The sequence below is a fragment of the Magallana gigas genome, chromosome 9, assembly GCF_963853765.1.
Source record: "Magallana gigas chromosome 9, xbMagGiga1.1, whole genome shotgun sequence".
Lineage (NCBI taxonomy): Eukaryota > Metazoa > Mollusca > Bivalvia > Ostreida > Ostreidae > Magallana > Magallana gigas.
This window is the reverse complement of record NC_088861.1, coordinates 16,292,511-16,312,896: the sequence shown is the minus strand read 5'-3', so window position 1 is coordinate 16,312,896 and position 20,386 is coordinate 16,292,511. Positions and strand designations below refer to the sequence as shown.

General features: G+C 32.4%; 1 long non-coding RNA gene across 3 annotated transcripts; it reads right to left on the bottom strand.

Moving 5' to 3' along the window:
- Window positions 1-602: 602 nt before the first annotated feature.
- Window positions 603-8,625, bottom strand: LOC105336515 (uncharacterized). Of its 3 annotated transcripts, none has more exons than XR_004599172.2 (7): window positions 8,586-8,625; window positions 5,281-5,381; window positions 4,924-5,149; window positions 3,531-3,647; window positions 2,697-2,824; window positions 2,438-2,513; window positions 603-1,958 (listed from the first exon to the last, which is right to left on the bottom strand). It is a non-coding gene; the product is annotated as an uncharacterized lncRNA (long non-coding RNA). The 3 variants fall into 3 exon arrangements; XR_010709369.1 differs by having other exon boundaries at window positions 8,575-8,596; XR_004599171.2 differs by lacking the exon at window positions 8,586-8,625 and adding an exon at window positions 8,490-8,581.
- Between the last annotated feature and the right edge of the window lie 11,761 nt (window positions 8,626-20,386).

Genomic DNA, 20,386 nt, shown 5'->3' with positions numbered 1-20,386 from the left:
TGTTGAATTCTTCATTAATATGAATTACATTTTTAGATGAAAGGAATTCACAGCCTTAAAAAAGTTTGTTATGAATAATTTTACTGTTATTTTCAATGCAGCTTCATCAATATTCTCCATAATCGTTTCGGAGCGATTATGCTATTTTTGCTACATTACGGATATATGGGAGGCATTTTAACCGTTGTGAAGGCCTTTCCCGAGACATAGTTAGATCATTTAAACTAAGCAGAGTGTAGTGAAATTAATAGCATTGTTGTAGGTCTTAAAGCTTGGTTATGTAAATGTCAACAATTCGGTGTGTCGATTTATCTATTTCGTAAATGTCCGATATCATATGCAATGTGATCTTGTGCACGCACAGGTCAATATAATTCAAGACATAAATATAAATGTGTCAAAGCAAACTATGTCGGATATTGTATTCTTAACTAACTATAAAAAACTATAATTGAACAGTTTCTCATGAAACATTTTACGATTAACTTTAAATACATAAGCTAATAATTTACATTTCCTTCTACACATTTGCAGCATTTTTTAATGACTCTAATTATGTTATATTGGGGAACTGGCAGGAACTATCAAGAACATAACACATGTTTGAGTGAATATTGTCAGTTTATTTTGACCATAAAGAAAAATTATACTAAGGTCTAAACAGTAGTGAGATCATCCGACATTGGATGAAAGATCAAATAATGTAAAAGGAGAAAATATGGCGCACGACAAATTTTACCGCCTTTGACGCTACTGGCCCGCAGCTCTAAAATTTATAGTGCGCCAATCGTTTTCCATATATCTTTTTTTTAATTAATGTTTCAAAACAGTCACTCTTTTACTACTGGAAATGTGTCCTTTTGTAATTAAACTCAGGCGGTCGATTATGTTTGTTTATACAATTGCACAGGTTAACTGTCTGGGTAATCGAGTAAATTCAGCCAATTAAATAAATTTACCAACTCAGTGGTATTGCATATTAGTACCTATATGTATCATCAGCAACTCCATCTCAAGGTATCACAGCGGTAATTGTTTCCGCTATATAATTCTATGTAAGAAAAAATTAATTAAAAATCAAAGTATTCTTCTCGTAAGAAATAAAAAAAAAGATAGATTTACTCATTGTTTAACATCATGTAATACGGCATTTTCTCAAGTTGTCTAGCTGTGAACATGCTTACACCCAAAATCACGTGATTTCCAGCTGTTAATAAACAGACTTAGCGCACCCAAGGAAGTCGGTCAACATGTGTATTTCCTATTTAGGAAATACATTGTAGTCCCTGTTAAAAGTAGAATCCAATTCATAAACTAAAAAAAAATTCCCTAATCATAAATCAAGAAAATATTTGCGCCAATATATAAGCATTTGCCTTTGCGCTAAAATACGCATGCGCCATATTTTCTCGTTTCACAGTAAAGTACAAAATGTGACCTCCCCTACACACACCTACAATGTATAATGATCTAAAACATATGCATACAACATGATATTGATAAAACTTAAAACAGATAAAAACAAAATATTAGCAGCTATGATTTCTGCTACACAGTAGGGTGATGAAGAGGAAGGAGGTTTAGTAAATCGGGTAGATAAATAAACAATCCTCTGTTTACAAAAGTTTTTTGAAGTGGCGCTAAATATACATCCAATATATATATATATGCACATTCTGATTGGTTGATACATATAAGTAAAAGAAGGTAATGCTTATAACTCAAATGTATGGTTGAAATTTTCCAAACTTCAAAATACTTGAAGTACCGTTTGGACAAAACATATCACAAATTATATAAATGTTATTATTTACAATAATGCTGTATTCCACTTAAATTGAGTTTTCATATCATCTTAATCAATGTCAAATGCATCGAACTTTCTATGAAAAAGGCAACTATTAGGTTTTCCCAGGCTTCAGATTTCGCCTCATTCCTTACGCAAAACCAAGTGATTTCTACATATTTGTAAAAATAATGGTTTATTATTTTTAAATCGTTTTAGTTTATGTACTTATCTATAAGAAGCATTTCATCAAAACCTTTTTTCCTTTTTTCATGAAAAGCAACACACTCAAGCCTCTAAACACAGCAATTATACAGTGTGACGTAAACCTTAAAGTCGTTATTCGCTTAAGACATGATGGTTTGATTGAAGGGAAATGTTTGTGTTGAGGCATTATTAATACAGTCATGTACATGAACACTTCAGATAATATCAAAATGACTGTTAATATATCAATGTATATCTCAATTTTGTTGAGTAAAAAAATAAATATAAAAATGGATTATGCTTGAAGATGTTCTCTTTAATATCAATATAAGTTGATCATTATGTTTTGATATGGTAACTGAATAACAGTGAATTGATGGTATGACTAAAGAAATCAATTTATTAGCAACAAAATATAACAGTAGATATTTAACAAAAACTCACTGTTATTCCTGCAGCAACAGTCACTCTAAACACAGCTTACAGTGTATAGCAGTGATAACAGTGGTGGCAATGTATGCTGCAACATGTCAATATCATTTAGAATACGATGATACTATGATCAACAATTTGCGGTTTTTTATGAAAGAAAAGAGTAAATGTCTGTAGAAATGTTTAATTACACCATTACCTTTATGCTTTTGAAGTGCTTTATTTTTTGAAAATACTTTTGATTTACATACTAAATTAGAAATAATCTTACCGCGTATGCTTTACTAGTGATGCGTAAGACAGAATGGTTAAAGTAGTCAAGGGTGATTGGTAAAAGCATAGTCGCTTTTGTAGATGGTGTCTGGGTCCTATTTCTCACAATGGCATAACAACCTTTAACTTTAAAATGCAATAGACCATTTATAGTTAAGAAATATTCAAGACAAGCTGACCTAAAACGCAGAACGAAATCGAAACCGTGGAAAGAAAATATGTAAAACACAAGATGTGAAATGAACTCAGAAATACCTTATTTTATTGTTTGTTTCTTTTTAAAATATTATCAAAGCCATCTGTTTAATCAATGGTGTATTGTGTCAACTATCAATGGATTAACCTTGCTATGATACATTTACATGACAAGTTACTGCTATAATGATAAATATTAGATACTCTTGTCTTTTTAAAAAGTTTAATTGGAAAACTAAATTTTTCAAATTAACTGTATGACATAACTTATAAAATAAGACTAATTTGAAACAAACTCTTTGAAAATGCAATAAAATACAGAATTAATTTAATGCGTACTGCGTCATCAGTTTCAAAAAGTTATAATAAGGAATCGGAAACCCACAGTGTGGTGATCTGGAAAAACGGATCACCGTCTAGAAAATTGACAGTATCAAGAAGCGAAAATTGATGGTAATATAAAAAATGTGTTGTGTGTATGTGTGTGTGTGTATACATATATATATATATATATATATATATATATATATATATATATATATATATATATATATATATATATATATATATATATATATATATATATATATATATATTGTTTGTGAGAAAAAGAAAGAGAGAGAGAGGATAATCTTACAACGATACGCTTCTGTGGATAAATATGATGAATTACATGGTGGTTTTACGGTTTCACAGTTCAAATTGTGGTGTGCCTGTACAACAGCTCCGACTTCATTATACTCTGTGCAGTATCCTGTAACAGAATTCTGACAATATTTTCATCATTGAAGGTATCAGATATTCTTGGGAAGTAAATCATTGAAATATTTAAACAGAATTGCTTAAAATATACAATGAGAAAGGAGGGTCAGTTTTCATCCCTCTAAGTAACAGCGCATTCGGTTTGACCTTTTTGTAGTTAAAATACAATTTTAGTCCAATGGTCATTTGTTGCAAGTATTCTTAATTAAGCAATGTTATTTCATCAAATATTCTCTATGCACAATGATCAGCTGCAGATTGAATAGAGAGAATACGAACAAATTCTGTATGAAGCTGCATAAATCTTTCATTGAAATTTTTGCACTTAAAATTATAGTGAATTTATTTAATACTTGCAATTTGATTTGATATGAAAACTTTTTGAATATCAAGAATTTTATAAAATTAATTCGATTTGCCTAGTAGACATATATGTATTATTTGTGCATAATAAAATACGGGGCTCAGTGATGTTTAATATTAGATAGAGTGATTTAAAGGCAAAATTCTTGCAAAATCTGGCTTTAAAATTTTCAGACTTTTCCATATATTTGCATCATTTTATGCTAAAGGTCTATTACACTTTCAAGATTTTTTACATGTTACACAGAATCTATAAAACATGTTTCAAACTTAAAAACGTTAAAAATTTGCGTTATGAATAAAGTTTTTTTTAGAATAAGAGTACATCGAAATTTCATATAATTGCTTTTGATTTCTGTTATTTTCGTATAAAGATCATTTCGCTGGGGAAAAAATAGTTCCTCCAAAAACTTTTTTGTTTATTAAATTTAATTGAGTTTTCTATATATTTGTTGTATTATTATAAAATATATATATTTTTGGGGGGCTGATCATATAAATATGATTATACTCATTTTAAATTTAATGATCATGTGTGCAAGAAATCAAAACAAAAGGAGTGAGATACCTTAAACAAAAAATTCGATTACGTGTTTATTCTTTAAGATAATTTTATTCTACATTGAGTCTATAAACTCAATAAAAAGAGTCTCGAGATAATTGCATCCTATAAGAAATGTATTTTCGTTGATTTGCAGTTGATGTTTAAATGGTCATAGCATGTCCATTCGTGCTCTATTGCTGTGGGGTGTTTATTTTTTTCAATCATGAGAAGCCATAAATTCAAGAATAATGAAAAAGTCGAATAAAGATAAAATTAGACAAAAAACCAAAATAATTTAAATGATAACATTTGCGGTCATTTACATGTTTAAGTTTTCCTTTGTTAAGACCTGAACACGTACCATGTATGAGATATTCGGGTGCACAAACTTCAATAAAAGCATTTTCGAGCTCGTTTATGACACAGTGATACTTAATTTTCTCTGGCGATGTACAATTTTGTTTGTGATTTATTGATTCACAGTTTTTCTCCTTTGCCCTGACTTCCGCCTCATTCTGGCTTTCAGGACAAGAAGCAACTTTTTCTGATGTGTACCTTGACCACGGACAGATTATTCCGCCGAATGCCTAGAGAAGGTATAACAATATTGTTGCAACATTCATGCATTATTAAAATTCAATATTACTGAAGATTTCATTCTGTAGACGAGACATTATTCTAAAGGATTTTTATGACTGTTTGGTGGATAAAATCTTACAAATTGAAGTTTATGTAGATAAATCACAATGCCAAGAATTATACAAATTATCCCAAGTTGCATGGTTTCTGTCTAATTTGATATCAATCCAAATACCCGATCTGCAAAATTTAAAGATAAAACTTTGTGAATACTTAGATCATCAATTGTTATGATAAGGAAAACAACTACATGTAGTATTGGAATGATAATTACTTCTATATCAATATTGACAGATCTAAAACAATTTTTATCTTTAATGCAGTAATGCTGCTATGATTTTTGAAATAATTCAGATTACATCAAAATTTTGAGGAAAAGAGCCTACAATCATTTCTCACAGTTGCTTGTGAAAATAATCAATCTGCAAAAGTAACGGATTTAACAACGTTCATCTTTGATCTATGTGTTAACACGTGCATTTGAAGTCTTAAACTTGAAACAAAATCAGAGATATGCGTTATTTCATTCATTGGAAATTAGTTGTATTCTTTGAATACAAAAACTACTGTATGAATCACACACGTGTTCAATGTGCATGCGAAGTAAGGCAGCATTCTCTGTGCAAAATAATACGGATAACTTGGAAATTCTTTTAAAGAATGAATTTATTTGATGTTTTATTGAGTGCAATTTCTTGTATTCTTTTTTCACAAACATTTTACTTCAATTTAGAAGTTAGCATTTAGGAGTCCGTGCAACCTGGTTGCCTCGATCGGAAAGCAATTGACCGTAACTTTCTCGACCGGTATATTTACCCCGGTGGCACCTGAAGAGCGATCGATACTTATATGGCGACCAAATGATTTTATAAATCCATGTCAGCTTTAATGTTATATACCATATTGTGAGCCAATAGAATATTTAAAAGAACATTTTAAAGTTAGGTAAAATGTTTTAATTAGATATGTGTTATTCCATAAATGTGCGCCGTATATTGTAAAAGATCTTTTAACAAAATATAAACATGTTTTGATTAAATGACCTTGGCATTGACATATTTATCTGGAAATCGGGAACCATTATTTTTAGCCTACAAAAATAGACAAAATGCGACTATCCGTAGCTTTAAATTCTTTGTGTAATTGTTTTGCAGAAATAAATTTTGCTGTTCTCAGTTAAGAAGGGCAAACAACTTGCGTTACCTATTATATAAGGCCTTGATAGAATGTAAACAAGACGCTAAATACAGCAATACAGTCATTGTGTACAGATGTGCATAGAATATGTTTTTCTTCTTTTAGGAGTGTTTCATACATTGGTGCATGACTTATTATTCAGTGACATATATTTTTTCTCATGTTGATTTAATGTATTTAATAAACAAAGGTTGGTATTAATGTTTACTTAAAATGTAAATTGTGTTTACTTCTAAACATAATCCTGAATTTCTTTAAAGTCATAAATATAATGTACGAGGCTGTCCAAAAAGTTCGTGGACAATCCTGTTTTTGTCCTTTTAAATGGGTTTAACATCTTGTATATCTAAATATTTTTCATAAAATTTCAATTCAAACTAAAGTGGTTTTGAATGTTTTCCATCGGAAAAAACTAAACTTTTGATGTTTCAAACGGTCGCAGAAAGTACGCACGACCAGGCGTAAAAATGGTTTAAACTTTGTAATTGGGTTTAAATTACAGAGGACTTTTAAATGATATTACGGCAAGAACGCCCGAAAAAGCGACGTCACGATCAGCTGACCGTAAGTACAGTGCGCCATCATAACAGCATGTTTCAACCGAGGTAAACACCGATAGAAACAAAACAAACGATGGGGAAAACGGGAAAGCCATCAAAATAGTTCGGTTTTACTTATTCACAAGTGGCACAAACAATACTTTGATGGAGTTTGCGATAACACCCTCTGATCAGAGGGAAAATGCGGTATATAACTCTCGGATGAATCACGGACTACTTATATAATAGTGTTGTGTTGTGCATGTACTATGCCTAAATAGTAGTCAGGGTTTGATACATAGTGCACGAGCCTCTCCGGATCGTGCACTTTGTATCAAACCCTGACTACTATTTAGGCATAGTACATGCAGAACACAACACTATTGTTATTATTATGCCGACTGTTGAATATACTGACGTGCTAAGCTATAAATAGCTATAAATAGCTGTGACGTTCGAGTGCTAACAAGTCCCTAAAAAATCACCGGAAAAGCACGCGTTTGTTGTTTTTTTTTCAAATTAAACAATTGATTTGATTTTGTTTTAATCAACAAGTTGTTGTACAATAAAAAGTCAACAAAGGTTTATGTTCTTTTCAAGAAATGAGAGACGTTTGGCCTTACGGAGAAAACTCGAAATGTTTAGCAGACGAAATCTCATTGAATTTTTTCTGGTACATTCTTTATCAAGCGTTTTTGTGATTCTCATGTAGAATTTCTTTGAAAAATTATCAGTCTATTTGTTCAAAAGTTTATAAGAACTTTAACTTAAAAATTTCCATCAATATGAAGTGTTTTATGAAAATTGAATAATTTTAATTGCTTGATGTCAGTCGTGTATATCTACGTTTTATACATATATATATATAAATACCGTTAATTATAATAACGGCTAATTTAGCGTAGCGGTAACGCGTTGGGCTTCACGCTGGAATGATTTTAGCGTCGTGAGTTCGAATCCCGCTGTCGGCGCTTGAAAGATTTTCGTAGAAAACATTTGCCGTGCTCTATTTCGGCAAAGTATGCTTACGCTATAAAATTTTTTAGATACTATGCGAAAATAGATGAGTATTTGATATATAGTAACAAACTGACAGAAGGCATAATAATACGTAACAGAAACGTCGTTATAACTCAATGTCAGACTGAGCCGTGCAGCCTGTAAAGGCAAAGTATAAATAATGATAACTCCAATAAAAGACATGTACATTGCTCTTCATACATTTGTATGAACTATGAATTAAATTGACACTTTAAATCCTTTAAATGATTATCTATGTTTTTTTTAAGCAATGAGGCTTAAGAACAAATAAAGTTTGCACCTTGAATGCAAACAAAATCCATTATATCAGATATCTATTAAAAAGATTGAATAAAATGAAATTGTGCGTAAAAAGTCTAATTTAATTTTTTTTAAATATGCATTCGTGAAAAAACTACTTTTCCTCATACTTATCAACCTCAAATATAATCACGTTTTAAGACTTTAGAACGAAGCAAACATCCTTAAACAAAACTACCTTTTAATATGATAAGAATATAATATTCCTTACCATGAATTTCTCTATTTAAAATCAATCTGTATCTCACTGCTTTTTAAACTGATTGCGACTAGAAATACGAGCATATGTTATTTACCTTTACCTTACCTTCATGTGACCATGATCGACAGGCTTAGTATTCAACTTGTAGACATTACATTATATTTAGCTTGTAAACATTGTGATATAGTATTTAACAAAAACAAGAATGCTAACTTTGGCAATTGTTCAATGGCACAATACAAGGCGTATTGAAATAATGTGTCCTTTTAAATAATAGTTCTCAAAATAAACATTTAAAGTTATTTCTGACATAATTATAATATTACATTTTCACCTTTTAAAAATGTCAAAACATTATAAAAACAGAACATTGTGCCAAATAATAATGTCAGTGTCAAAGTGACAATGTTGCACCGATCTAAAGCCCCTTTCACAATTGGCACGCGAGCACTTTACAACACTTTGCGATCGGAATTTTTTAGATTCGCACGAGCTCTGTCACACGTTGCATGAGCTCTCGCAGACGTTGCACGAGTTCTCGCATTGGTTGCATGCGTTTTAGTGCTCGCATCAAGTCTCCTCAAAATAGTGGGCATGCACATTATTCAGACGCGACCGAATGCGATCCAAATCATCGCAGTACAACGCACGAACAATAGTACGAACGTTTTACAACGTTTTGTGTACTCGCAAGAGTGATGCACGATTTTTTAAGGTCTTAAGATGAATCGCTGCTGTATATGCGTGTGGTTTGCGACCATGAGACTGTTGCTCAACATGTCTCATGTAATCTTGCAACGTTTTACTATCATTGCACGACTTATCAGCCTCAATATGCCACTAGCATATTTACCCTGTATAAGCATCTCTGTTTCAGACCACAATTGCCAATATACATTTATTGCATGATGGTGAGGGAAATATGAAGATTTATTACTCCAAAAAAAAATCATATTTACCGAGGGCATCGCTGTATGAATATTAATGCAAAAAACGTTTTATTATATCGTACAAAATGCATGTATGATTAAACAGAATACTTTGATTTTTTAAAAATTGTCTGACTTTTCAATAGCAATAGTGTCGTGATTGTTTGATTTCCTATGTTACTGTCTCACTTTTCTTTCATAATTTTGAATCATAGTTAAGTTGTTTTTGTAATATAAAGAGAATCATAATGACTAAAAATTTTTGATTTTATCATGTTTGTCTACATCGTATGCTCATAATGGCTTTTTCATTCCTATGAAATCGCCCTCTCATAATAGAATAATCATATTGAGGTATAATAATAAATGCTGCTGCATTTCTGTTTCTTCTTGAGCGTCATGTTCTCTCGCGTTCAACTATGTCTACTGTAAACGTCGGAAATGGGTGGTATATACATGTATACCCCCTCTTACTCGCACGAGCATTCGTACCATGGAACGCATGATCGCACGTCCAATCGCATTGGCGCACGTTCAACCGTCCGATCACCTGGTCTCTCGCGCGATCCTATCTCATTATCCTTCAACAGTCGCTTTCATTGTAGAACAGTCGCATATAGACGCAAGATGTATCGCAAGATTTAATGAGTTTACATCGCACAACGCTCGCTTAGATCGTGCAAATTTTGTACGAATACTTTTTCAAATGCGATTAATTTGTCAACAGTTTACGATTCATATCTATTTTTTTTTTCGGTTGCACAAATATTTTGTCGCTTCTGATCGTGCACCAATTGTGAAAGGAGCTGTAGGTGCTCTGAGGTGATTGAAAAATAATTTGGATCTCTGCAGATGTCATTGGAGCTGTATCTGACTCTTCACATTCATTCCCATTGGGAGATTTACTGGCGGCGTGGTGGCTGAAATTGGGTTGCTAGTTTCGTTTTGAGGAACTACCAAATTTGATAGAGCTTTACTCATTGAAACCTTCTGCTAAGTAAAACAGTATTTACTATAACTTCTCACAGTGGATTCATTTTTATGACCACTCATGTGCATAATGTGTCAAACCTAAAAACATGCATCGTTCATTCTTTGAATTGAGGTTTCACGAAGGCTATGTGCAGTGTATGTTTTGCTGCATTTTGCATTTTTACAAATGTCGGTCATGAACCGCGTGAATTGGTGTTTTGTTTTTATTTTTGTTCGGAACATCTGTGTACCAAATTTCCTCAGTTGTTTGAGATTTAAGCGCATCTTTTGAAAATCTGTTAAATAAAAATGTTGCCTTAGGGTCCAAGTTTCAAAGAGGCAACTGGACATTTTGCCCCAGCAGAAGGTACCTCATACATTCTTTTCTCTTTTGGGTTTTCATTTGCATGTATTCCTCCTTGCCAATATTCTTGTTGTTTGGTCATATATTGAGATCTTTTTTCATTTGGCCTTGGTGCACCCTCTGCATAGAACTTTTCAAGGTGGCTATTGAGCTCAGGTGCAGAAATTGAATGAAAATTGGTTGGCTGCCCAAGAGCCTCAACACTCCATTCTGTAATGAAATTCGAAATTTTTGTTTTGAACTTATCAAATCATTTATCATGCTTAAATCCAGATAGCTTAATGTTAAAGCAACCATGCATTTTGTGTGGGGAATTTGGGTTCAAGTCCCAATCTGGTTAATCCGATATAAGTGATGATGAGCTGATATTTTCAATTTGAGCACTTCATTAAATATTCAATACCTTGAACCAAATTTAATCCCCACTTAGTGTTAGATTTTGTGGCTTTTGACTGTCTTCTTTCTTTAAGATCCTGCATTTCTGCATCACTGACAGAATTAAATCTCCTGCTATAGGATGGCTCTTGCAGCATTGTTTCTTCTGTTTTTATACATGTGTAGGGCTTAAAACCCTCTCAAGCTTCTCCCCCGCTTCATTTGTTGATGTTGAGACATCAAATTTACCATCCAGTAATTGGTACAGTGTGTCCCAATCAGTATCTATAATCTCTACAGTCTCCCCAACACCCAACATCTCAAAATCTGCCATGTTGTTTATAGCAGACGACAACAAACCAAACAACATAGTTCCATGTAAACTGTGTCTCAATAATATATTTGGTATAAACTTTGTCTTTATTGTTTAAATGAACAAAACAATCAATTTTTTTAATGATATTATTTTTCAAGGTCTCAGATTGTATATAATATATATGTATTATATGATCTCTAATGTAAACAGGAAGTAATGATAAAAGTAAGTCCGGCTCGTTGTTGTCAAGTTGGCGTGGCCCCATAGCCAACATTCTTTATACACTATAAAACACTGTCATGTGATTGGCTAATCCAATTAAAAGCTTCAATTTGTATGAAATTAAATTATATAGAAATTGAAAATTCCTTTCCCAATATTTTTGTTGTTTAACCGACAATACACATCTCTTAAAAATGATCCACCTCAAAAGTTAGAATCTTAAAATTCTAGACACAGATCTAGATGATAATTTCAGAGAATCATCACGATATGAATGTTTTATATTAATATTCATGTGTTTAAAGTTACTTTTATTTTAAAGGGTATGAGCAAGATTTAAAGTTATTTTTTAATGTTTAATGTTTACAATGCTACAGTAAGGCATTTCTAATAGTCAACCAAAATTTGAGTGTTTGTTGTCAAGTTATAAGCGAGATACAGAGCTCAAATTTCTTTGTTATGTAAACAAAGTTAAGATCATGTTTTTGCTACATTTTAAATGCTGAAAAGAAAGTTCCAGGTTTAGACCCTAAAAAGATAAGTCATGAACGCTAGGAAATGTTTATTCATGTTAAAAACGAATTATCAGATAGAAAAACCATCTTTAAAATAGAACTTTTACTGGCATACTGAACTAACGTAAACTCTACGACTGACCCTCAAATTTGATTGCTCATCAGCTTTGCATTACTAAAGCATTATGAAAAATGAAAATACAAAAATAGAATTTTACAAAAATCGTGAACATGCTTTTAAATATTTCCTACTTCGAGTAGAGTAATGCATTAAAATTTAAACAGATATATATGTCTCGTGTAGAATAGATGTAATGATGCACGTTGCATAATTATTTTTTTAAAAAAGAGAGAGAGAGAAAAAAAAATACACTTAAAATGATCCACCTTCTAGGTTTTTTATTGATTGACTATGGGATTTGATCGGGCTGATCAGCATTTTTAGAATTTATCAATTCTAATTTTTTCCGTAGTAAGTCAGTAACAAACTATTAGATAACAACTTTTGGATATTGAATTTAAAGCTTGATGGACAATCAATCACATGTTTTCTCGAGATATCTTTATCATTTTTTTCTGTTATACATTTGAGTTAATCACCTGTATATTTTTTATGATATGATATTAAACAAACACCGTCCTATAAACTGACTTTTTTAAAGTGACACCATTTCTGCCGACCTTGAGAGTAGTGTTATTGACAACAAGGCGGACACCAAAGTACAGGTATTTTGGCTTTAACGAATTCACCTATTTATGGCATCGATCTGTTTACGATTCTCTCTAAAGCATATACGTGTACCTGTTGAACTCAGGTATTTGCAAAACGCTCTCCTTAAACACCCTGATATTCCAAGTGAACGTTACATAATACGTATGATCCCACTAAAACTAAGTAGTTGTTTCAATATACAAACGGTTGTTTCTGTTCGTATTCAGTTGTTATTTTTTGTTTTATTTTTCGTAAAAATACAAACATGTTTTCATTATATCTTACATTTAACACGAATAATGTTATTTTTACACTGAAAAATGTAACAGTACGGTAATAATTAACTGATACAAAATTGTTAATCTTTCAAAAGCCATCAAAATGATAAGTGTATACTTATGACTGATTAGAGTGGAATTTGGACACTTTTATTAAGTTAACTCCAGCACAATATAAACATCATCGTCGGAAACCCACGGTCGGTCTCGCAGAGAAGCGAGACCGACCGTAGGTTTCTTACGATGTATGAACATCTGCCACTCAGCCAAGTAAAATTGGGCTTAAAGATAACGGATTGCTTAATTGATTCTAAATGGTTTACATTTGTTATTCAGTAACCTTTTTCAGACCTTTCAGGTAATATTCAGTTGACGAAAATGCACGATTTGTTGGGTCATTCATTATGCATTTATTTGTAATTATTAATGGTAATATCATTACATGTATATGGAGGGATATCATCTTGTTATACATTGCTAACATCATTATATACTTAAAATATACAATGGTATTCAGAGATAAAATCTTGATATTAAATAGTAATAGCATTACTAATGTTGCACGTTGCATAATTAATTCTTTAATAGAGAGAGAGAGAATTGGGTGCAGTGGTTAATACATTATATGCTGTAAATAAATCTTTATATAATTTGATAAGCTTACTTTATATAGAAATAAACTCATTGTGTATTTTTGTTGCTTCGTTATTTTTGTGGTACATTTTTCATGGTTTGTTGCAAAATTTGTCATGCAGTGCAACATCTTGGATTAGGTTATGAGTACAGTATATTCGGTACTACTTTTATTTAATTGGTGTGTTAAATCAGTATGTATAGTGGTAAAACCTTTATGTATTCTGATGAATGTGTAATATCAATGGTAAATCCTTTATATAATATGCTAATTTATTTTATGCAGTTGTTGAGTAATAATAAGTTTATGATGTAATAACATTTAGTTCTTTACATGATGTGATCATTCAATTATATGGTGTGATAATCTTGAATGTGAAGTCGTGTGTTAGTGGTGAGGTTGTTAAATGGTTTCACTTGTCATGGAGAAGAGGCAAAAAAGTTTTATTTTGGAAGTTATGTAATTGTAATTAGTTTCCTAAGTAGAAAATGATCACATCATGCAGAGAACTGACCACTTTACATAATGACTCAACAATGGCCTATGATAAATTGTTAAATTATAGAAAGGATTTACCGTTGCATACATTACATACCACTTTCATTACAACACATAAATATTTCACCACCGTACGTTTATATTTTAACACATAAAATGAAATTGATACTACATAAAATGAACTTCTAATAATTACTTTTTGTTCACGGCATATGATGATTTAAGCACTGCACCTAATGATCTTACGAACGTAATAATATTAAAACTTAAGTCTTGTTTAGATCGTACTTTTAAATTTAATGATGTATTCTCAGAATATAAGGATGTTTTGTATATATGCTTTGTATAATTATACATGTATCAATTCGTATGATATAAAAGTGATCTTAATTAATCTTCCCCTGTTACAATTTCATAACATTATGGCAACATGAGGTCGGGGTTCATCATATAGCTCGAAAGTGAACAGCATATGAACATGCCTGTGGTATCCATTTTGAGCTATTCATATTAATTTATTATAAAAGCAAGATCATAATCAATATGCATTTTAGAAACCTTACCTTCTACAAAGATACTTGATTTTTAATTGTTACTATTTGGTTTACAGCTACCGTGTGGAAAAACAGACTCTGTGCAAGTGCTACAGATGCGAAGATATCCCGAAGACTAGATCCGGTTTGCCGCAGATAGAGAAGGAAGCCGGAGAAAAGAGAGGACAGAAAGAAAGGACGAGAACGATGAGCGGCAGCTAATACTCAGTCCAACGATCAAATTTTGTGACTGAAAACATATCAAATACAATTCTGTTAAAACACGAAGACGACATGCTCATATATATAAAATAAGTGATTATTATGGTCTGCTTGAACAATTATTCCCTATATTGATGAAAGAATTCAAAAGTATAAATTCAATGTTTTTGTATTGTTATTCAGACCAAATTCCTTTAAACCAAAATATGTGTTGTTCGTAAAATGTTCGATTAAAAAACCTAAATGTATTCACGTTGGTTTAATGTTGTTACCTAACCAGTTGGGCCAACACAAGCAACCTTTGGTTGGCCAACGTTGGCAAACTACTTTAACCCAATGTTTTATTGCTCATCGGTCGAACGTTGGTCCAACATACATGTATTAGCATTACGTTGACCCAACGTTAATATATAGGTCCAACGTAGGTTCTACCAGCTGGCCAAACGTTAGGCCTACCTGTTGGCCCAAGGTTCGGCCGATGAGCAAAAAAAAAGTTAGCCCAACGTTGACCAAACAAAGTCAACCATTGTGTCCCAAAGCTGGCCAAACATAGTCATGCTATCTGGGATTGACCTACATTTACTCACGAAATGATTTTTAGTGTGGCAAATTAGCTTTCATATCTTAATGAAAACAGTTCTTCAGCTGCTCATTTATAGAAAATAGGTTATATGTTAATATTGATGATTTTTAGCACACACAGTTAATTACATGAAGAATTAATCATTTATTCACTAACAATAATTGATAAGTGATTTTCAGTACTGTAAAATCTTATTTAACAGATGATTGATTTTGATTTTGTTTTAATTTGCTTTTTATTTAACTCCAAAAACCAATATTCATTGGACAGAAAAATTGATATATCTTTTAATCACTTGATTGGTTCTTGGAATCATCATAGAGAAAATTCGTGATGTGGTAACTACTGTTTCAAACGTCTATTAATTTATTACTTTATTTCCAAATTAAGAAAATATAAGGTTTTGTGAATGCAAATACATAAAGCCCCTTACACAATTGGTGCACAAGTACTTTACACACTTGCAATCGGAGTTTTATGGTTTCGCTCGTGCTATTGCATACGTTGCACGAGCTCTCGCATTCGTTGATTGCGCTTTTGTGGTTGCATCGTCTCCCCAAAAATGTGGACATGCAAACTATTCAGACGCAACCGAAGTCCAAATTATTGAAATGCAACGCAAGAACATTAATGCGAATGTTTTACAGCATTTGTGCACTCGCAAGAGCGATGCATGATTTTTAAATGTCGAAAGATAAATCACAGCTATTTGTGCGTGTGCTGTGCGACCATAAGACTATTGCTCAACCTGTCTAACGGAATCTTGCAGCGTTTTACTATCATTGCAAGATTTATCGGTTTCAGTTTCCATGCTTTGCCTCTGGTATATACTGGATACAGGGTTATTTTTGCTCCTTCATGTTTTTGCTTTCACTTACGGTTTTTCCTCGTCGTTAATTCGCCCCAGCAATGTTGTGGTAGAAGAGAGATAATGTATACACTGAAATTCACCAAGTCTTAATTCGCTGACTGACAAAACGAAAATAAAACGGGGGCGACTAGTTCACTCATACAATATTTCATTTCTTAAACAAGGGTATTTTTGAAGGACTTTGAAGGTTGGTGCCATGGGAACGAACTCAGTTAAATATGCTTTTATTGTCTTTTGTGATACAGGCAAATCCATTAGAGTATGTTTCAACAATATTTTTCGATGATTCAATTAGTTTAATGTCATGGTCACATATCATAAATACGTGAAAACTGTAGATCGATTTTTAACAAATAGTTTAGGTTACATTCAATAATTAAAACTGTTTATCCGGGTAACAAATGAAAATAATGAAGTGTTCTCTTTCTATGCCATGTTAAATGCAGGTGTTTGGTGTAATATGTATGTTTTCTGGTTGTTGTGCTCGGAAAAATATAAGAAATCAAAAACTGAAAAAAACTGAAGCAATTATCATGTTCAGTGCGTTGACCATATTGATGGCCATTAAATATTTTAATATTTGGTACCTATACTATTTGGTTTACACTTCTAGGTGACATTGTAATTGTTATTCTTGCTTCCCTTAGTATTTTTAATATTGACTACATGTGCAAGCTTTGGTGTAAATTATGGCATTTATGGTGGAGGGTTCTTGAGAAAAAGATATTTAAAGACATACATCCTATTTTCATTTTTTCGTGACAAGCTCCCTTAAGAATAAAAGGTTTTAGGTTTTGCCCGTTGTTAAACAATTTAGAATTCATTTGCAATAAGGATATTTTGTTCCAAGAGAGGCACTAAAACATGTGATAGTTTACATCCGTACAAACAGACGGACGGACAACGTGTGATCAGAAAATCTCACTTGAACCTTCGTTTCACTCGAGATAAAAACTATATAACATTAATATATTTTCCATCTAAATGATCCTGTTTTATCAGTATTTGAGATGTCACATGCTTAAGTATGTTTTAAAAAATCAAATTCAGTTGACATTTAAAATAACAATATACGATTTTATAATAAAATGATATATTAAAAACGATACCGAAAATGTCGCTCTTCTAAAGTTAAGAAAATTGGTAAATTAATGACGTTATAATTTTGTTTTACGAATACATATCAATTTTTTTTTAAGGATTGCATTGTCAATTAGCAGAAGTGTTATACCTCAGATATATGAAATATTAGCTATAGAGACCCTTTATTTACCTGCAGTTGTTTTAGCTGAAAAAAATTGGCGAAATCCGTATTGCACATGTTATGAGAGCTACAGGAAAACAAGAGGCCCATGGGCCACATCGCTCACCTGAGGAACAATAGGTATGATAAAATCAGCTTAATGGAGTCATAATGCAAACTATCTGGACAATGTACAATAATACACGTAGATCCTGTATAAATCCATTTTCCCCTGGATATTCTAATGTTTATAATTATTAGTCCCTTTTCTAACAGGATGATTTTAAAGTCATATCGTATGTTGAGTATTGCAGTTCTCAAAAAGATCCTTATCAATAGTTTATATATGGGATATAAACGTACAATAACCTCTGAATCTTCTCGTGAGGCCAAAGAATTATCCTGGGGCCAAAGTCTTAACAATTATAAAGAATCATCTGGCTGATTAGTTTCCGAGAAGATTTTTAAAGATTTACCCTACATATTCCTTTGTTAAGCTTTGGCCCCATTGTGGCCCCACCCTACCCCTAGGGATCATGCTTTTCACAACTTTGAATCTACACTACCTGAGGATGCTTTCACACAAGTTTCAGCTTTCCTGACTGATTAGTTTCTGAGAAGAAGATTTTTAAAAATTAACTCTGTTTATTCCTATGTAAAACTTCGACCTTCCATTGTGACCCAAACCTACGTCCCAGGGTTATCATTTTCACAAATTTGAATCTACACTACCTGAGGAAGCTTCCACACAAGTTTCAGCTTTCCTGGATGATTTGTTTCTGAGAAGAAGATTTTTAAAGATTTACTCTATATAATCATATGTTAAACTTCGACCCCCCATTGTGGCCCCACCCTACCCCCAGGGGTTATTATTTTCACGACTTTAAAACAACTTTGAATCTACACTACCTGAGGATGCTTCCACACAAGTTTCAGATTTGCCGGCTAATTAGTTAATGAGAAGAAGATTTTTAAAAGATTTACTCTATATTCCTTCGTTAAACTTCGATCCCCCATTGTGGCCCCATCCTTCCCCCGGGGGTCATGATTTTCACAACTTGAGTTTACACTACCTGAGGATGCATCCACACAAGTGTCAGCTTTCCTGGCCGATTAGTTTCTGAGAAGAAGATTTTTAAAGATTTACTTTATATATTCATATGTTAAACTTCGACCCCCCATTGTGGCCCCAACCTGCCCCGGGGGTCATGATTTTCACAATTTTGAATCTACACTACCTCAGGATGCTTCCACTTTAGTGTCAGCTTTCCTGGCCGATTAGTTTCTGAGAAGAAGATTTTTAAAGATTAACTCTATATATATCCCTATGTTAAACCTTGATCTCCCATTGTGGCCCCACCCTACCCCCGGGGGTCATGATTTTCACAAATTTGAATCTACATTACCTGATGATGCTTTCACACAAGTTTTAGCTTTCCTGGCTGATTAGTAACTGAGAAGAAGATTTTTAAAGATTTACTCTATATATTCATTTGTTAAACTTCGACCCCCCATTGTGGCCCCACCCTCAGGTGAGCTAAAAAGGTTAAGTTTACAATACAATCAGTTGTTAAAGATGGTTTATGGAAGAACAGACTTTGAAAATTTTCTTAATAAATATTGGCATTTTTTTTTTACTTTTTTAATCTTTAGTTTTTAAGATCTGTGTACAAACATAAAATTGTGAGCAAATCTCTGTATCTTGCTTATAATTCGAAGCTTAACACTCAAATATGGTAAGTAAATAGAAATTGTAAACAATTAAACAGAAGAAACATGCACTAAATGTATAACAAATAAAAAACAAAATTTATTTTTTCGAAATGAATCATATATATACATGTACATACCTACATATTTCCGTCAGCGATATCAAACTCTATTTAAACTGAATAAACTCGAGAAAATGCCGAGCATTTCAACAAAACCTATTGCATTAATCTATCATTACGCAAAAGATAATGCCGAATTACCGATAGAATGAATTGTATTCCAGTAAGCACCTACCCCTACATCAGATTTCGCTTAATTTGCTTAATTTGCGCAGGTAAACAGTTAATTTGATTTACCGAAGTCTCTGTTTGATTTAATACGTAAAAATCACGAAATACAGACGATAGTTACCAGGTTACAAAGCATAAATAATGAAAACAAAACGAAAATCAGAACAAGCGAACAACAACGTCATGTGTGAAAACTGTCAACGCATTGAAATATTTAGCCTCAATTTACTTCACAAAATCGGCACCAATATATTTTGCATGTTTCAAAATTTCCCTTCATACGCGATCTGTTGCACAACAAGCAAATTCATCATAGTCAGATCGACCCTTTTTCGTAAAATGTCATGGCTGCTTTAAACAAAGAACCTCGTTTTAGAAGTATGGAATACGAGTCTAGGTAAAATGGGTATGCAAACCCGGGCCGTGGCAAAATAAAAGCCGGGGCAGATTGACAATCGTTAATTCCAAATACGCATTATTTTGCAGCAATATTTACAGCAAATACAAATATACTAGTCCATCAAATATCCTAAAATTTTAATGAGATTGGCAGATTAATAACTGCCAATCTTTTGTTTTGCCCTGGCCAAGTCTTGCCTACCCATTTTACCGGATGCCGAGCCCGAAGCTTTTAAA